Raw genomic sequence first — 19,929 nt, 5'->3', positions numbered from 1 at the left:
ATGACCAGAACCTAGAGATGGAGCATCTTAGTCATAAAACATCAAGGAGGTGAGTATTATTACTACATTGAAGAGTATATAGTGGGAGTAAGGTGCAGGTAGGGAAAAGGGCAGGTTATAAAGGGCTTTGAATGCCAAACAGAGGATTAAGAGCCTTAAGGTTTGCAAAGATATTTACACACACACACATACACACATGCAAATATATATGTAGATATATACAAACACATACATATATGTATATGTAATTTGATCCCAGATATAATCCTGAGATAAATGCCATCATGCCCATTGTGTAGGAAGCAACACTGAGGTTATGAAAAGTAACTTGACCAGGGACACACAGCTTGCACGTGTCTGAGGAGGGATTCAAACCCAGGTGTTTCTTGACTCTTAGATGCACTACTCCATCCACATGTTGCCCTATAGCATGGCTTAAGACAGCATTTCTTTTTATAAATTCCCTATGACTTTCCTACCATCAGCAGAACCATTTATTTATAAGAATCCATACCTATTTTGCAAACAACCTCATTTTATAAAAGCTAAAGGCAAAAAAAGAAAATTAAAAAAAAAAATTTTTTAAACCTAAAGGCAAAAGGAGCAACTCGTCTCATTTTCAAACATCATTTGTGACAGAGATAGTGGACGTGATGTTTGGAAAAGGGTTGCTAACCAACATTCTATAGAACAAAGTGTTGGTGTTTCGTGGTTATGAGTCACAGATGAATGACTTCACAGCTATGGACCTCAAACTGGGTGTGCCATATGCTTTAGATTAACTCAGAGCTTTACCCTTTCAGGTGAAGGAAGTTTTCTCCTCAGCTGCCTTAAGCCCCAGGACCTTCGAAGAACAAACTCAAATTTGATGTCATTGAGGTTTCTACAAATAGAGGTTTGAAGGGCAGTAGTTGCTGATTAGATTAGGTGACAGTCAATTTGGGGCTGGCCAAACTCTGAGAAATGATTGGTTTACTTTCTACATTTGACATATACAAGCAGTCCAGAAGTTGCTCTTAGAAACGGAAACTCACTCTCTCCTTTTCAATGATTTGATATTACCTTGTATTCATCTACTTGTGAATATGTGGTGTCTTCCCAGTGGAGTGTAAGCTCCCAGAAGGCAGCAAATTCTTGTTCTTGTTCTTCTCCTCCCCCTCTTTCTCTTCTCCTTTTCCTTCTCCTCCTCCTTCTCCTCCATCTCCTTCTTCTCCTCCTCCTTCTCCTTCCCTTCTCCTCTTCCTTCTCCTTTTCCTCCTTCTCCTTCTCCTCTTTCTCCTTCTCCTTCTTCTCCTTCTCCTCCTCTTCCTTTTCCTTCTTCTTCTTCATATCCTAAGTAGCTTACATGGTGCCTGGTACGTCTAGTAGGTACTTAATAAATTAATTTCTTAAATAAAATGTTGAATTGGGAGTTTGTTTTGAGAGGTTCCGAGCCATATGGAACAGTGGAAGGAACACTGAACTCTGAATCAGGAGATCTGGGTTAGAATGTTACCACTTCTGTTGTTCTTGTTTTCCAGTCATGTCCAACTCTTTGTGACCCCATTTGGGTGTTTTCTTGGCAAAAATAATGGAGTGGTTTGCTCTTTCCTTCTCCAGCTCATTTTACAGATGAGAAAACTCAGGCAAACAAGGTTAAGTGACTTGTCCAGGGTCACTCAGTTAGTAAGTATCTAAGGCCAAATTTGGATTCAAATCTTCCTCACTCCAATGCCGGTACTCTTTCCACTATGCCACCAAACTTCCCTTTCTAACTATGTGATAATGGGCAGATTGTTGTTGTCCATCCTTCATTCTCAAAGAGAACCACGACATCAGGGAGGTGATGTCTTGACTTGCAAGTGAATTGGATTTAAGTGAGGCAGGGCTGTGCAAAGTCACCAGCCTTACTTTCTCTCCCAGAGTCATCAAAGTCCAGTGGTAAGACACAGGTCAGGAAGAATGGCCATGGCTCAGCAATGGGAAAGTCAGTCAGTCCATAAGCATTTATTTCACACTTACCAAAGCTGCTAACCTCTCTGTTTCTTCATCTGTAGAATAGAAATAATACTTTAGCCACCATCCTTACTGGTTTGTGTTGAAAAAAATGGTTTTTAAGCTTCAAAGTACTATAAAAACATGAGTGATTATTATATCCAGGCAGTGAGCAATATTCCGAATGAACTCCATAAGATAAATAACAGGTGACATTTCTATAATGTTTCAAGTTTGCAGAGTACTTTACATATTAATAATAACTGACATTTACGTAGCTGATAATAGCTAGCATTTATAGAGCACTTATTTATAAATATAATTTCATTCAATCCTCACAACAATTCCAGGAAGTAAGGGCTGTTATGATCCCCATTTTACAGATGAGGAAACTGAGGCAAGGGACTAGTTAAGTGACTAGCCCAGGGTCACACAGGTGGTTAAGGATCTGAGTCTCAATTCGCACCCACCTCTTCCTGAGTTGATTATGATTTTCTAGCACCTCACCTTTTTGAAACAGACTTTTTAAAAGGGTTGCTGTGCTTTCTCTTGCTGCTGTATACAATGAATCAGAGATGTTTATGTAAAGCCCAGAATAGAGAGAATACTGTGAACTCTACTTTCAGTTTTCTTCATGCTCTAGCTGAAATGTTTTCCTTCTTTACAGATAAAACAAAATGTGGTAAGAGGGAGCAAAAGCAATCCTGATGAAGTCATCATTTTTCCTAACCTCTTTTTGGGAACCACTTGATGTGTAATTTCCCTCTCATCCTCTTTATTTAAGGCAGGTAGGAGGCTCACTCAATAGAGTACTGGACATATGGTGTGTGTCCTGTGTCCGACACTTACAATCCTGGGAGAGCCACAATCACATCTTTCATTTTCAGTTTCCTCATCTGTAAAATCAGTCAACAAACACTGATTAAGTCCGTACTATAAGCCCTACTATGTCCCTGCCATATTCCTTACTATGGTCCTACCACGTGTTAAGTGCTGGGATTACAAAAAGAGTCAAAAGACAGTCCTTGCCCTCAAGAAGCTCACAATGTAATGGGAGAGACAGTGAGCAAACAAATATACACAAAGAAGCGACATGCAGGGTAAATAAGAAATGATTAAAAGAGAGAAGGCACTAGAATTAACAGGGTTTTAGGAAAGCTTCCTATGCAATAGGTAGAGATGAGGAGGGTGAGGATTCCAGGATGGGAGATAGTCAGAGAAAATGCCCAAAGCCGAGAGATGGAATATGTTGTTCATGGACCAGCAAGGAGGCTTATAAAATGGGGATAATAATAGCATTGATCTCACAGGGTTGTTATGAGGATCAGATGAGATAACGTATGTGAAGTACTGTGTATACCTCCAAGCACTCTATAAATGTTAACTACTATTATTTGATGAGGTGACATTACAAGAAATTAATTTGGGCTTTGAAATGTTGGTCTTAACATAATCATAAACTTATCATAATATGAATGTACAACATGGCTTCTGCCCAAATCAAGAAGAATTTAGATATACTGAAGATATTCAAGGTCACAATCCTACGAGAAGAACTGGGGAAGTAAATTTATGAGTTGTATTTATTTCCGATCATTGAATTAATAGTTAATACTAATTGTTTACATTTCCATGCTCATATAGCCACTTATACCTCTTCAAAGAGCAGGAAGTCATCAAGTTCAATTTTTGGTAAAATAGAGTCTTATATGATAAGGTAGGGTGTTATCATCGGTCCTGACACTATGCACTAAGAACCTCTGGGCATTGCTACCCATCTCTTTACTGTTCCCTAAGGACCACTGGACCTTTCCATAAGCCCTGTAGCAGAACCTTCCTGCTGTAGCTCCCAATTAAAAGGTGAACTTGATTTCAGGAAATGACTTTCTTTTCTATATGTATTCCTAGTACTTAGCAAAGTTCTTGGGACATAATAAATGCCTTTTCATTCATTCATTCACTTCACAAAATAGGAAAAATGTGCTTGCATAAAATTTTGCATGAGACTCATTCAGGCATGGTTTTCTTTTATAGATGAATTTCCAATTTCATTTATAGATGAAATTGGAAGGAGGGTAACAAATGTGAAATGGCACAAATTTTCCAGCATTTCTATAGCATCCTGTTCTCATCACTGATGAGAATCTACCATTTCACTACCTAGTGTTCCATGTGAAGAAGTAGAGATCAAATTTAAGAAGATGAAAATGGGAACAGTGGCTACATCTGACTAGATACAGAAAAAAAATCCATTCTGGAACTTTAAAGTTACTCAGGAATAGATGTTCAAGCTATGTCAAAGAGGAAAATATTCTGAAAGAACAGAAAAAATAGAGGGCTATTAATTTTTTAAAAGGTGACCAAGAAGACATCCGTTAACTAACAATCATATTCCTGCTTTCTCATTCATATAAAATAATCATTAGAATAGTCTAAGTATAGATCAAGATAAGAGAAGAAAACAAACATGATTCTCAACAAATCACATCTTTATAGTATGACAATTGAAAGTTATGGAGAATATAAAATTATTGATTTCAAAAAATATAATTAGCCAAAAAAAAAATAACGACTCCACTGAGTAAAATGTAGAGTTAAGAAGTCACCCAACAAGGTATCTCTTATGCATACCTTAAGATCATACAAAATTTCTGGTAGATGAAGCTTTGTTCAATGATATTCTTGTATCAATATCAATTGAGGCATAAAAAAGGAAATCATATGTTAAACAAAAATATTTGTCAGTGACTTATGGAGGATATAATGTACAAAATCCAAACGGAAGAGATTCCCTATAATTCTCTAGATGCTCATTATGCTAATTATATTCAGCCCCAAGAATACTACATTGTGTCATCAAGGAGATTCACAGCCACTGAAGACACTGGCCTGGTAATCCATACAAGAAATACCAAGTGGATGAAGAGGACATGTTGTCTAAACTGACATGCATTTGGATGGCTAGCCATTTTTCTTAGTCTATCATATATCATTGGTAGGCACTGCAGCACGGCTGTTAGTTGAAGAATATACAAAGGAGGATGACTATAATGGAAAAGGGCCTTAAAAGAATGCCATATGAACACTGGGTGGATAAAACTGGGAATGGTTAGCCTAGAGAAGAGAAGATATGATATTAATTAAATTATTAATTAGTTAAATATAAATATTTAATAAAATATTTAAATAAATAAATATAAATTAAATTAATCAAATAACTAAAAAACTTAGATACTCTATGTAAATAGATGAAAAATTAGAAAGACTTGTCAAAATTCTATGACAAATTATTTTCTTCATTAATACCAATAGAAACAGCATATTTGGATTCTAACATCCCAACATACATGAGAGTAGAAATAGCACTAAACAAGACAAAAATGGAAGGAGTGACTGTACCAGACCAGTTATACATAAAGGAGACTTGAGTGAGAAGTAATACAATTTTAAGTACATTAAGAGATCAATTCTTATGATAGTTGAAATAAGAGAAGACATTAACTAGAAGGGGAAAATTAGGGATAGAGGGCATCAATAATTACAGTGCTTACTTTCTTATCTCTCTATGAGAATAACCTACATATAGGTTGAAAGTATCCTTCCTTATTATATGAGAAAGGAACAGATAAGCTTTCACAAACAATATTTTATATCAAACCACATTTTTATAGTTACAAAATTGACTGAAAAGTGCAAATAATAAAAAGTCTTGTTTGTTTTTTTTAAAATATTTTTTAAAAGGACAATCAGATAGGGCACAATGCAACCTCAAATACCCTCTTCCAGTATGATGTCTCCTGTACACGTACTAAGATATTATAAGATTCCTTCATAGACACAGCAGCAGAAATAACTTTGCTTGATGTCCCTTGATTATTAAAACCAAATGTGGCATAAATCAAGGAGGCATATGCTCACCAGAGCCATGCCATAGAAAATGTCCTGCTTAGAATCCAAATAGTAGGATAATTCCTTATAGATGGTGAGGTCTTCCTAAGTTGGCTTCAGGTGACATTGTACTGAATGTATTAAGTGCTGTAATATTATACAGTCTCCTATGTCATCTTCTATGATCCATAGTCATTTAAAAAAAAATTATACTAACACATCATACCGAAAGAACCTAAGTGGATGAAGAGAACTGGACAATGACATCCAAACTGATGAAAAATCCTCCGGTGCTGTCCCATCAGTATATATGATTAGAGATCCTGCAGATGGACAATGAAATGGACTTGTAATTGAAGAAGAAATAAGCAGATTGGATTGTCCTTTGTGAGAATGAATAGCACTTGCAAAGACACCAAGCATCTCCCAGAAAAAAAAACCCCTCTTTTTATTACCAGTATTATCCTGATGATGCAATATGTCTTTGAATCATGAAGTACCACAAACTTCATAGAATCAAAGTGCTGGTGACACAAAGGAATAATTAATAGACATATTCAGTGAGGGGTATAAATAGATTATCAATGATGAATAAAGTGCAAGGAGCGGCACAAAAGATGTTCTCAAAGAGATGTTTGTCTATAAAAGAAAATGGGCCAGTCATGTAGTGAGTTAATAAGTCAATAAATTTATTCAGCATCTACAATGTGCCAGAAACTGCATTAAGCTCTAGGAATACAAATATGAAAAAAGAAAGACAGTTCCCACCTTCAAGGATCTTATAATCTAATGGAGGATGATAACAAACAAAAGAAAGCTGAAAAGAGTGGTTGAGTGGGGAAGAAGGAAGGTCCCTCGTTCTGGGGTCATGATGTAAAGGTCCAAAGGAATGCAGCCAGGTGGGAGACTGAGAAGGAGGGATTATAGATGAACAGATGGATCCCTAGAGAAAATCAGGGAGGAGCACAGGACTAAAAGCCATGGATGGGGTGAATGTTATACTTTGGAAGGAGTACTTACAAAAATGAGATCACAGAGTCACTGAAATATTGAATAGGCTATTGGAATACAATGTAAAGGCACTGTCATGGCTGCTGGAAATACAAGGATAAAAAATAAGTTTCTCCCTTTAAAGAGTTTATAATCTAATAAGATGGCTATAAAATGTACAAAAATAAATGTGGTATAAGGAAGAATGTAAACTTCTTGATGATGGGAACTGTGTTGTTTTTATCTTTTCCATTTTTAATCTCAGAACCTAGCATAGAGCATTGCTTTTAAGAAAGCAATTAACTAATATTTGTTGTTGTCACTAAGTGTGACAGAAACAAAATGGTAACAAATTTAGAGAAGGAAGGAAACAAGCATTTATTAAATGCCTGCTGTGTGCCAGGCACTGTGGTAAGAGCTTTGCAAATATTATCTCATTTGATCCTTATAACAATTCTGGGGGTAGAAATTATCATAATCCCCATTTTGCATTTGAGGAAATTGAAGCAAACAGATTACATGACTTGCCCAGGGTAACTTTCATTTGGAATGCAGGTCTTAAAGAAAAGGAATTTCAAAAATTAGTGATGAGGAGGTTAGTCTGTTCAGTGAATAACCCATGAAAATATGTGAAGGAAAAAATTACAGGACAAGGTCAGAATGCAGCTTAGCTGGAACATAAGAGTCTGTGTAGGCAACTAGCATGAAACAAAGCTGGAACCGTAAGTTGGAATGAGTGTGTGGGGATATTTAAATGCTAGCCAGGGAATTTGTATTTTTTTCTTATAAGCAACAGGGAACCAGTGAAAGTTACTTATTTGTTTTGGGGTGTTATTTTGGCAATAGCATGAAGGATGGATTGGAGAAACAAAAAAAAAAAAAATGAGGCCAAGAGACTATTCATTGAAATATTGCACCCATACACATATGTATATATATATATATGTGTGTGTGTGTATACATATATATGTATGTATATGTATATATGTATACACACAAATATAAAAAAATGCACATTTATTCAAAGATCAGCTACCAACTTGTAATGAACTGAATTTGCGAGGTTCTGTGAATACGATAAATTGCTGCACCCAGGTATCACTTCTGACTAATTGTTATTTTAGAGATATTAGAAGATACTTTTAGTTCACACAATTTCCTCAATGATTGGTGACTTTTATTAAAGCATGATTATGTGTGCCAATATACTTACTGGGGCCCTTCCATTAATGGAGAATATAAAACCAAATGAAGGTCTACTCTCCCTTTTGTCTTACCTACTTATAGCAACAAGATACATCCAAAACATGAGACACGTTTATTTACACACAGTGGCGAAAATGATAGAAGGAGACAAAGAGAAGACATGAAAACCACAAACGTGTAAAGAAAATGTAGTCTGCTTTCCAATCAGGTAAATAAAGTCTAAAGTTAATTGTCGGATTTGGTGGTATTTGTGGAGTCCAGGAACTTCTGCAAACTTCTATTTTTACTCTGTGAACCTTCATACCCTGTTATTTCCAAAATGTTTCCAGCTTACTGTTGGATTTATATCAAAGTTGGAGGATACTAAGATCTGCAACTTGCTTTTTAAAGTCTTTGAGTCAAAGGCAAGTCCTTACCTTCCTGCTCTATGAGGAGCCACTGGGTAGGAAGGCTATATTGGGATGTTTATTTATGCTTTAATGAAAAGTCACCAAGCACTGGGGAGATGGTGTGAATTGAAAGGAAATATATTCTAATATCTGCAAAATGATAATTAGTCAGGAATGATGTCTGTAAGAGTTCCAAATAGTTCTTCCCCTTCCTACCAGGTATGGGGAACCTGCCACCTTGAGGCCACATGTGGCCTTCTAGGTCCTTGGGTGCGGCCTTTAAACTGAGTCCAAATTTTACAGAACAAATCTTTTATTAAGGGGATTTGATCTGTGAAGTTTGGATTCAGTCAAAGGGCTGCACTTGAGGACCTAGAGGACCGCATGTGACTTTGAGGCCACAGTGACCTATATCATTTGATGCCTTGTCACTCAACCCTTCAACATAAATGTAACACCTGACCCAACACAGGATGTTTCTAATGAAACTTAAAGGCACAGAGTCATATCTTCAGTCACCATTTACTCAAAAAGTCATATGAATTGCGTACCTTGTAGAATCAGATATTGTTGACTTCTTTATGGAAATAGAAGGTCATGAGATGCTGCAAATCACGTGTGAAAAAGACTCCAAGTGACGAAATCATATCATTTAAGTATCACTGTTCTTTTACATGGGATCAAAAGAGTCAAACATGACCAAAATGACTGAACAACAACAATTTTTTTTACAACTCTGATTTTAAGGGTCATGAGCGGAGAACTTCCTTTCCTAATGTGACCTTTAGAACATGATTGAGTTTTAAAGGACCATTTTATAGGACCCCTTAACCCATAACTGCCACAATTAATTTCATTATGTCTGATTTGTGTTTCTCTGACCTTTCTTATGATATGTATGAAGATACGTTTGCTTCTTAGAATTTTGTAAATGCAAATGCCATCCCTCTTCTTGGAAATGTAACTGAATTGATATTATTAGAGAATGCATGCATTCATACACACACTCATACATAGTTATATTAATGAGTATGGCTTTTTCCCCTTTTGTTAGAATCTTTATGTATTGGAAATTTAATCTTTCTCTTTATAGAAGTTAAGAGCATTCTTGTGTAGAATATCAAGGGAAAAAAACTATAAGAACTGCCCTCAAAGACCTCTGATCCTCAATTGAATGAGTAGCTCAAGACTAACCTTGTTATGGTCAGGCAGTTTAGAGATAGAACTTCCTAGAAAGATTATTGCCTATATTAATTGGCTACTATCCTGTATATGTCTCAGCTTCTTCCTTCCTTACCTCTTTCCAGCTTCTCTTTGTATTTTGTCTTCCCCATCAGATGTAGGCTCTTTGAGAGTAGAAACCTTTTTATTTTTCTATTTGTATCCCTAGCACTTAGCACAGTGCCTAACACACAGTAAATTAAGAAATATTCTATCATAGTAAGTAAATAAATGTTCCTCTCTCTCTCTCTCTCTCTCTCTCTCTCTCTCTCTCTCTTTCTCTCTCTCTCTCTCCCCACGTTCTTATCCTCTATCAGCTGTGTGGAGGATAGATTGAAATGAAGGAAGATTTAAGATAGGAAGTCCAACTGGGAGATTATTATAATAGTCCAGATGAAAAGTGATGAGGGCCTTGAACTAATGTTGTTGCTACGTGAGTAGAGAGGGGTGAATTCCAAGAGATGTTACTCCGTGATTCTCTGATTCATTTTGAAAATAATAAAGAATCCAGGTGGGTTGAGGTTCTCTTCAACTGAGTCCAAAATACAAGGTCATTCATAATTAACATCATGTATAAGCCTGCTCCTGAACAGGCATCTTGAAGTACATTTCTAAAAGTAGTTACCAATTGGATGAGAAACAACCTCTTGATTTTTCCCACTTAGCTTTCTAAGAGTGGGATCTTGTAATAAATCTTTCTTGATCATCTAAACTTGATTATTTTCCACTCAGCATTCTATATGCCAAGTAGTCCCTGCATTTGTAATAAAGTTATTAGGTAAATTGTCAGGCTTTTTTTTTTTTTTTGCTAATAATTATCCAGTCTGCTGAACTTAGAACTCAACATTTTTACAATGCTATCCTAGCACTTGTAGAAAACATGCAGAAGATCACCTGATGTACCAACTAAGATAATCACTCACATGCGCCATGTGGCATAATTACCTTCAGAGATATACCTTTGCAAAATGTGAATGCAAAAGGAAGGAGGAGGAGGAGGAGAAGAAGAGGAAGAAGAAAAAGGAGGAGAAGAAGGAGGAGGAGAAAAAGGAGGAGGAAGAGGAAGGATGAAAGGAAGAAAGGAAGGAAGGAAGGAAGGAAGAAAGGAAGGAAGGAAGGAAGGAAGGAAGGAAGGAAGGAAGGAAGGAAGGAAGGAAGGAAGGAAGGAAGGAAGGAAGGAAGGGAGGGAGGGAGGGAGGAAGGAAGGGAGGGAGGGAGGGAGAGATGGAAGAAGAAAAAAGATATGTAGTTAATACAGAACTGAAATTCAGTAATTTGGCTAAACTAGTTAGAACTTCTAGTTTTTCAAACTAGTATCACCTGTTTAGATATAATTTGTTCCCATTCATCCCTTTGCCTGTCTCTGACCTCTCCCATATTAGATGAGAGAAAACTAGATTTTTTTTTAAAGAGTGAATGTCTGCATCTTGCTTGAAAGTAAAGAGACTACTCAAATTGGACCTGATCTGTTTTGAACCTGAGAGTGTTTTCTCTTCTTTAGACAACCTGGTGGCTCCTCATTCTTGGGAGATTTACCATATTAATGCCAAACAGTTTGGATACACAATCAACATAGCCCATTGAAGCTCAGAACTCCTGAACTTTAGAAATCTTCCAACTTCAGCCCCCCTAGTAGGGATTACAAGTGTTTACTACAACACCTACCATGAGGAGAAGTTTTGAATGCTGTGGATAAGTTCAGTTACCTTGGCAATGTACTCTCCAGGGATGTACACATTAACAGTGAGGTTGGTGCACGCATTGCCAGAGCTAGCTCAGTGTTTGGGAGGCTCTGAAGAAAAGTTGGGGAGAGAAGACGTATTAGAGTGACTACTGAATTGAAGCTCTACAGAGCTGTTGTGCTGACCTCATTGTTATATGCTTGTGGAACATGGACAGTCTACCAGCACTATGCCAGGAAACTGAATTCCTTCCATTTGAACTGTCTTAGGAAGATTTTGAGAATCACCTGGCACGATAAGGTACCAGACACTGAAGTCCTTGCTCGAGCTGAACTGCCAGGTATTCAAACTATGCTTCTGATGGGCTGGCCACGTTGTTCAAATGCAAAATATATGCTTGCCAAAAAGACTATTTTACAGAGAACTCTCATGGGGCAGGTGATCACATGATGGCAAGAGGAAGTGATACAAGGATACTCTCAAGGTCTCTCTCAAGAACTTTGGATTTGACTGTGCAACATGGGAGACACCAGCACAGGACTACTTAGCATGGTGTGCCCACATCAGAAAGGGTACTGTGCTCTATAAGCAAAGCAGAATTGAGATAGCACAAAGTAAATGTAGGATGTGTAAATTTGAGATATCCACCCCAAATATTCACATGGACTATCTGTGTCCAACCTGTGGTAGAGCATTCCAAGCTCATATTGGTCTGATCAGCCACAGTCGGACACATTGAAACTTCACTTTATCATGGTGATGTCACTTTGGTCCTCTTCGAAGATGAAGGACAACGACCAGATCAAACCATGAGGTACTTTTTCATCTATGTGTATCTCAATACACAACTTTTATATGTCAATTTAAAGCTGTACCTCTTTAGGAGAAGCAAGTATTATATTAAGGATATCAATATTCAACAATACTTCTTTGACCTACATAGGTATCAAAGGCTTATTGTTGTGCATCTGGATAAACAGAGTCATAGAAACTGGGACATAAGATCATACATAGGGTCATAAATTTAGAGCTAGAATGATCTTCTATCTAATGATCTTATCCTATCTAATGATCTTCTGATTCTAATCCCTTCATTTTACAGAGAAAGGAACTGATCTCAGGGATGCTAAATGATGTTTAAGATCACACAGCTTGACACAGTCAAGATTTGAACCTAGGCCTTCTAAACTCCAAATTCTTCATATTATGTCATGTATCTCCCCAAATTAGCATGTTTTTTTTCCCTAACAGGGAAAAATAAGGAAGCCTTTGAAAATATTTAATAGCCCATGTGAAGAATTGTTGGGTGTACATGGTCAAGAATAACATTGAAGGGATAGGTGAGGATGGGTTATAAACTACACCATCTAAGGAAATATCAAAATCAATAGCACCTCAAAGCCAACTGAGTATTTGAGTTCAACACTGAGCCAGCTGGTAAATTGCTAAGATGGAATCTAGGATTGAATTCCTCCACTGGAATCATTAAAACACCCATCTTCTAAATTTTTTTATTCAATCAGCAAAAATCTGTCTTCTCTCCCTACCACCTCCACCCTAAATTGAAGATGAAAGAAAAACAAAACCCCTGTTATAAACATGTACAATCAAGTAAAACAAATTTCTGCACTGGCTATGTTCAAAAAATATGTCTCTTTCTGCCCTTGAGTCCTCCTCTCTTTCAGGAAGTGGGTAACATGTTTTATCATTAGTTCTCTGGAATCATGAATGTTTTTGCCACATGAAAGGAACCTAATAGCATTCAGAACTTCTTCAGTTGGAGATTCAGCTAGGGATGGATTGACTTCAACCTGAGGTAAACAGTCAATTGTTTGGTCAGTATTGATTGATGATGGTCTATTGAGAACACTATGGAAGTGTTCAGCACATCTCTCTAGAATCATATCCTTATCACTGATCAATGTGGCTGTGTCAGCACTGAGTAGTTGAGACTCACCATAGGTCTTTGACTGATATATAGCCTTCAGGGCATCATAAAAGTGCTTCGGATTGTTACTATCGGCATAAAACTGAATTTCATCTGAGTTCTTACATGCCCAAGAATCCTGCTTCTCTCTAAGCTTCACTTGTACTTTACTTTTGATGGACTTTAATGCTGCCTTCTTAGAGATGGATGAACTATCCTGCTGGTAAACCCTGTGGAGTTCTTGTTTTTCATTTAGCAGCTTCTGAATTTCCCCATCGTTTTCAACAAACTAGTCTTGGTGTTTGGAAGTGTTCTGACCCAGATGAGCAAATGCAGTGCTATCCACCAGATCTCTGAAAGCTACCCACTCCTTTTCTGCTCCACTGTTGCCAACTGTGCGTTGGCTCAACTTTCCCTCCAAATTAGCGACAAACTGTTCCTGCTCAGAGAAGAGCCCTAATTTGCTGATATTAATTCTTCTGATAGTCATTTTACCTTTGAGATGTCGCTGTCTCATCTATTTCTCTGTTGAATGAAATGTTGTTTCTGTACTTGTGTGTGTGTAAATTCTTTCTTCCCTTTACCAGTTCAGATTAGATTAAGGTTCAAGTGTCAACCACTGTCCTCTACTGCTTCCTTCTTGTTTGCATAGATGTCTACTTGCACACTATGATTATGTGAGATAATTTTCCCTAACCTTCCTTTTCTTTCACCCTCTAACTTATTCCACTTCCTCTCTCTCTCTGTCCATTCTTTGCTAAGGTCATTAAGATGTAACAGAATCATCTTTATTTCTTTTGTCTAATTAGTCTCTCTATAACTCCTAATGATGATAGTGTTTAGAGGGAGATCTGAATGATCTCAACATATTAGAATATAAACAATTTATTTTTGTGTAGTCTTTTGTCATTGGTCATTCATGTTTACCTTTTTGTGCTTCTCTTAATTCCTGTGTTCAAACTTCAGAGTTTCTACATAACTCTAATCTTTTCATCAGGAATGTTTGTAAGTACTCTATATCACTAATGATCCATTTTTTTCTCCCTGTAGCATTATATTCAACTTTTCTTTCTTGGTTTTAAGCCTATTACATTATTTGCCTTCTAAATGCTCTGTGCATCACCTAGGACCTTTGACTGGCTCTTACCCCAAAACAACCTCTGTGGGTACAGGCACCTTTCTTAGTCCACTCTGGATCTGTGACCTGCAGCTGGATAGTGGGTGACAAAGCTGCCAGTTGGCAACTACTCCCATTTTGATAGCCTAGCATGTGTATAGGATCTCTTCTTGTGCTAGTGTCCCATCTTTTCCTGAGTCCTAGACAGACCCTATCCCCAGTGTCCACAGACCTCCCTGTGCCAACCTGGGCTGGAAAAATGACTCACCATACTTTTTCCTTGCATTTCCCCATCTGTATTTGGTCTGGTACATTTTCTAGATCTGTTTGAGGGTTTAGGGAGGCAGGGAAAGGGAAGGAGTTTGTTGGACATTAGGACTCTATAAAACCTTTCAAAGTCTTATTTATTTTTAAAACCAGATTTTTGCCTCTTTGAAAAATCCAAAAGTAGATAACTTATGGGTTAAAAATCCAAATTTTTCAGGGTCAGTTGGCTGGATTTTGAAACTTTCTCCAAAGTTTCTTCAGACTTATGACCTGCTTTCCATTCTTTTCCCTACGCCATAGTCATCTGAATTATTATATGAGGATTCTCTTATTGCCTTTCCCTCCTTGACCTCTAATCCACCCATCAAAGCTTCACATACCAAAATATCTGTACATAAAATAGAAAGCTGATTAAATTTATGTGTGCTAAACATAAGACCTCTTTCTGACTTAGGGAAATTTTCTGAGATGAACCAAAAGCAGCAGTAGCTGCTGCTGCTACTGCCACCATCCCTCTCCTCCTTGTCCTCCTTCTCCTTCTCCTACTATTACTATACCACTGTTATTACTCTTGCTGTTACTACTACAATTAATCCCATTCCTCCTCCTAGTAAGAGTATACTTCCTACTGTGCTATTAGAAATGATGAGCTCAATGATTTTGAAAAAATATAGAAGGTCTTGCACAAAATATGAAGAGTGAAATTAGCAGAACCTAGAGAACATTGTATATAGTTGCAGCAACAGTATCTTAAGAATGACTTTGAGCAAGTAAGCTATTTTGAATATTATAAATACTCAAATTAACTATGAAGGACATATGTAGAAAGATGCCATCTACATCCAGAGATTACATGACAATTTTGTTGTATATTTGAAAGGAATAGCAAGTTGTGCATAGTAGATGTGAAGTTTCATGTGCAATCATCTTTTTTATTATATTATATTATGGAAATACTTTTTTTATCCCATAAATTAAAAATAAATTTAAAAATGAGTATTCCTCCTCTTACTATTACTCCTCCTCCTCCTCCTTTACTACTACAACCATTATTTCTCATATCCTGATGACCATTACCACTCTACTATTATTACCACCATCTTGGTGAAAAAGCTACCAGCGTTATGACTTCATGCAGCTGTTCTTTCCATGGTATATTTGCCCCTGCTCACCTTAGAGGGAAGACAAGATCATTTAATCTTGGATATTATTCCAAAACATGCTGCAATCTTTGATCCCTTAATTAATAACAACTACTAAAATGGGTGGTTCTGGTTGTACCAGATACCTCTCTTCACCCAAGTATCCACTTCAGTCCAGAAACTGAGAACACTTATCCCTTTGTTCAAGATTCCCAGAAACCCTAGAACAATAGCAGCAGCTTACAATAGCACCTTAAAAATCATAGCAGATTGGCCATGCCCCTCCTCTCACCACTCCTTTCGACGTGACCCAGTGGGCACAGAAGAGAAGATTGTTTCTTTGGCTCAGTCTCTCAATGTGAGTCTCCTTAGGCGTGCCTACCTACCTCTGAGAGGCTTAGAGAAGAGTCTAGGTAAATAACAAGAGACATTTTAAGAGAAATAGAAAAGACAGAAAAATTCAAGAAATGAAAAAAAAAAGGATATATTTAGGTATACCATGTCTAAAATAAATGACATCTGCATTCTGAGAGCTAGCCTAGCTAAATTCAGAGTGATTTATCACCAGGTTAGCTTTATGGTGACATTTCTTTTTTAGAGAGTGGGAGATATAACATCTCAAAAAGGCCATCTAGGAAGAGAAGAGTCAAGATCTGTATCAGTGGAGAGAGGAGTACCCAGACTGACAAAATTAGAGCTCCTTGAAGAACTGTGAATACATAGGGGAAGGTATGTAATCAATTTGGAATGAGATGTAATCAATTTGGAAATGTTTGGTTTTATTAGAAAGATCTGTTTCCTGTAAACACTTGTTTCTGCCCCAATCCCTTGACTCATGCCATTGTCCCTGCCTGGAATGTCTTCCCCCCCCTCCTTTTTGACCAAACCATATTACTATTGACCAAACCATATTCCTTACTTCCTTTAAGACTAGCCTAAAGACTTACCCCCCCCAAGAAGTCTTACTAGACTAAAATGTCACCTCCTTCCCACACACACTCTGATGTATTGTCCATTTCCCTTATTGCCTTCCTGTAGTCTCAACAGTTATGTGTGCATATGCTGCTGAGCATTTTTTCCACTTGTTTAAATATTCTAGTAGTTTTCTATCACAACCTCTCTGTACCTCAGTTTCATTATCTGTAAAACACACACACACACACACACACACACACACACACACACACACACACACACACACACACACACACCCCCTGGAGCTCACAGTCCAGGGCAACCAAATATTACTTGCAGTGTCTTCTTAAATGTTTATCTATGAATGAAAGATTGAAAGGATAACCGATTGAATTAATGTTTTAAAGAAGAATTTTAAAGAAGAATAACCCCAATTTCTATCCCTTATTTTCGTTTTCTTGCATACATAGTCAGCAGCAATGTTGGGAGGCTGTATCTTCAGATGGAGGACAGGCATTGTTGGCTGATCATAGAAATCAGGTAGCTCCCCATAGTGGAAGTTCACCCTCCTTTTAAGGGACTGGGGGTGGGGAGGGAAAGAGGAAGGGCAAGGGAGCCACCTGTTGTTGCCCCAGCTATTCTTAGGCCTCCTCCTCCAAGATATAACCACATGTTACCATGGCTACACAGGGGTTACCTCTAGAAATCCCTCTGGGGCCTAAAAATAAAGTCTTTGAAACGGACTTTTTGGGGCAGAAGAGCTGGTCAAACATGGTAAAGATATACAAAGTCACACAGGTACAGAAAGGGAGTAGAGTCTTAACAAAAGGAACGAATACGTATTGCACATCCTTAGGTGATTCTAACACGTGTGTTGATTCAGTTCAATTTAACAAACACTTATTAAATGCCTACTATGTACAGGATGGTGGGCTAGGGGCTACATAATCTCTCTTGTGTTATGGATACCCTATCAGGCAAGTTAAGTAGGACAGTGGATAGATCCCTAGACCTGGAGTGAGGAAGACCTCAGTCCAAATCCAGCCTCAGATACTACATGTGTAACCCTGGACAAGTCACTTAATTTCTTGGTCTATAAAATGGGAATAATAATCAAAGCACCTATCTCTCAGAGCTGTGAAGAAAAAATGAAATAATATTTGTAAAGTGCTTTGTAAAGCTCAAAGGCCTATGTAAACGTCATCGCTGCTGTTGTTGTGAGTGATTTCTGGCAAATGCTTAATCTGGAGATCATCTTACGGGAATCCTAACTATATGGTAGAAATGGTCCAAATGGAACTAGAACTGAAGAACCTGGTTTCAAATCTATTTGTGTGACTTTAGGCAAATTTCTTAATCTCCCTGGGCCTCAGTTTCCTGCTCTGTAAAATGAGGGACTTGAATCAAATGGCCTAGGTCCCTTTCTAGCTCTAAATCTATGATCCTATTCCCTTCTGTGCTCTTAATATCCTTTATATTAAAATGCGGGGATTGGATTGAATGATTCCAAAGGGTGTTTCTCTCTCTCCATGATCCCTCCCTTCATTCCTAAGTCTTACACAAAAAATTAGAGCCACTGCAGAAATACAGAAAGAAATGGCATGAATGCACTGACTCTTGACTCATTCACTTTCCCACATAGCCAGCCAAAGATCTACCATGGGACAGTGGGAGCTGAGTTTTCTTTGCCAAAGAAGGGATAGAATTAGTATCTATAAAACAACTCAGGCAAATTACCATGATACCAGGCATTCGGGTGGTACTTCTAGGAGGGGTGGACGAATTGCTGTTCCCTTCCGAACCCTGGAAAAGTACAACCATACAGGTTACCCCACAGGCTGGGCAATCAGATGCTCAATTGTACTGGGAGGTAACCTGACTCTGTACCAGCTGTGGCTTAGAAGCAGAAATAGATTCTTGTACCACTGCCTGAGGCAGTGGGGGAGTGATGATTGAGAAAGGTGGGGAAGAAGCCCCAGTATTTACACAACGGGTGTGGAAGGCTTAACTGAGCATTCTTTGCACCTGTAGCCTATGGGACTTCTCAGGTGACAAGTTGCAAGAGAGTTGCAATACATATATATCACCACTTCACTTTATATTGAAAGAGCTCTCTATAATGTTAACTGAAATAAAATGAAAGTATTACTTATGTACTTAGTGATGAAATTTCACTTTTTTTAGAGATCCGTTCAAACTGTAAAGCATTAAAGACTCTGCAGGATATTAAGTGAAAATGAAGATCAACTATTTGAAGAGTACTTCCATCTACTTGGAATCATCCTAATAGGGATAACTTTTCATCTTTAAAATTAAAAAAAAGACATATTGGGCTTTTAATATCTCCTTCATTTCTGAGTAAAGCCTCACTCTTTTTCAACCCAGTGGACCATCTCTTGTAAAAAAACTAAAAACAGAAAGAGAAAAATAAGTTCAGAAAAACCAATATGTCAACCACATGTGACTATATATAGACATAATATTTCATATCCACAGTCTCCCAACTCTGGAGAGAAGGGAGTTGCATTTCTTCAGTTCATCTCAAGAGCCAAGCTTGGTCTAATAATCATAAGAATACATCACATGTATATAGTGCTTATTTTCTCATTCCTCTCAACCCTCCCACCCCAGAGTAGCAACTAAACACTCCGTGCGGCTTCCCCCTTGCCCTACTGAAACCTGACTCCATCTTGATTACAGCGCCTCCCTGGTTACTCATTCCACTACCAGCTGCATTTTCACTAATTCCCCTCTGCTCACTGGTCAGATGTAGGGAGTTGGAATATTCCTTGCTCTCCCTTGCCACTTCCAGGTTCTCCCCCTGCTTCCATCTTTTAATAACCTCTCCTCCTTTGAGGTTCCTGCAATCCATATCTATCACCCAATCAAAATTCTGGTAGCTATAGTTTCTAGGTTTCCAGTTCATTCCCCTTCTTTCTTCAATTAGTTTAGTACCTGAACAATTTTTCTCTCCTTTCCCAACTTCTGCCCTCATACTAGGGGATAGACATATTGATCAAGTACTGAAACCACTCAGTTCTTCAACCTTCTCTCTTCCCATGACCTACTCTTCTATTCCACTTCAGCCACACACAAAGATTGTAATACCCTTGATGATGCCATTACCCACAAATAGTACTACTTCCATGTTCAAGAATTCTAAAATCACCTTATCCGACCATAATCTATTGACCTTCCACCTCTCCCTCTG

General features: G+C 37.8%; 1 long non-coding RNA gene across 1 annotated transcript; it reads left to right on the top strand.

Moving 5' to 3' along the window:
- Nucleotides 1–787: 787 nt before the first annotated feature.
- LOC140527117 (uncharacterized) lies at nt 788–19,058 on the top strand. Its single transcript, XR_011974681.1, has 5 exons — nt 788–895; nt 8,140–8,266; nt 16,402–16,532; nt 17,189–17,258; nt 18,903–19,058. It is a non-coding gene; the product is annotated as an uncharacterized lncRNA (long non-coding RNA).
- The last annotated feature ends 871 nt before the right edge of the window (nt 19,059–19,929 follow it).

The sequence above is a fragment of the Notamacropus eugenii genome, chromosome 2 (genome assembly GCF_028372415.1).
Source record: "Notamacropus eugenii isolate mMacEug1 chromosome 2, mMacEug1.pri_v2, whole genome shotgun sequence".
Classification (NCBI taxonomy): Eukaryota; Metazoa; Chordata; class Mammalia; order Diprotodontia; family Macropodidae; genus Notamacropus; species Notamacropus eugenii.
The sequence above is the reverse complement of the archived record's forward strand: the minus strand, read 5'-3'. Positions and strand labels throughout refer to the sequence as shown.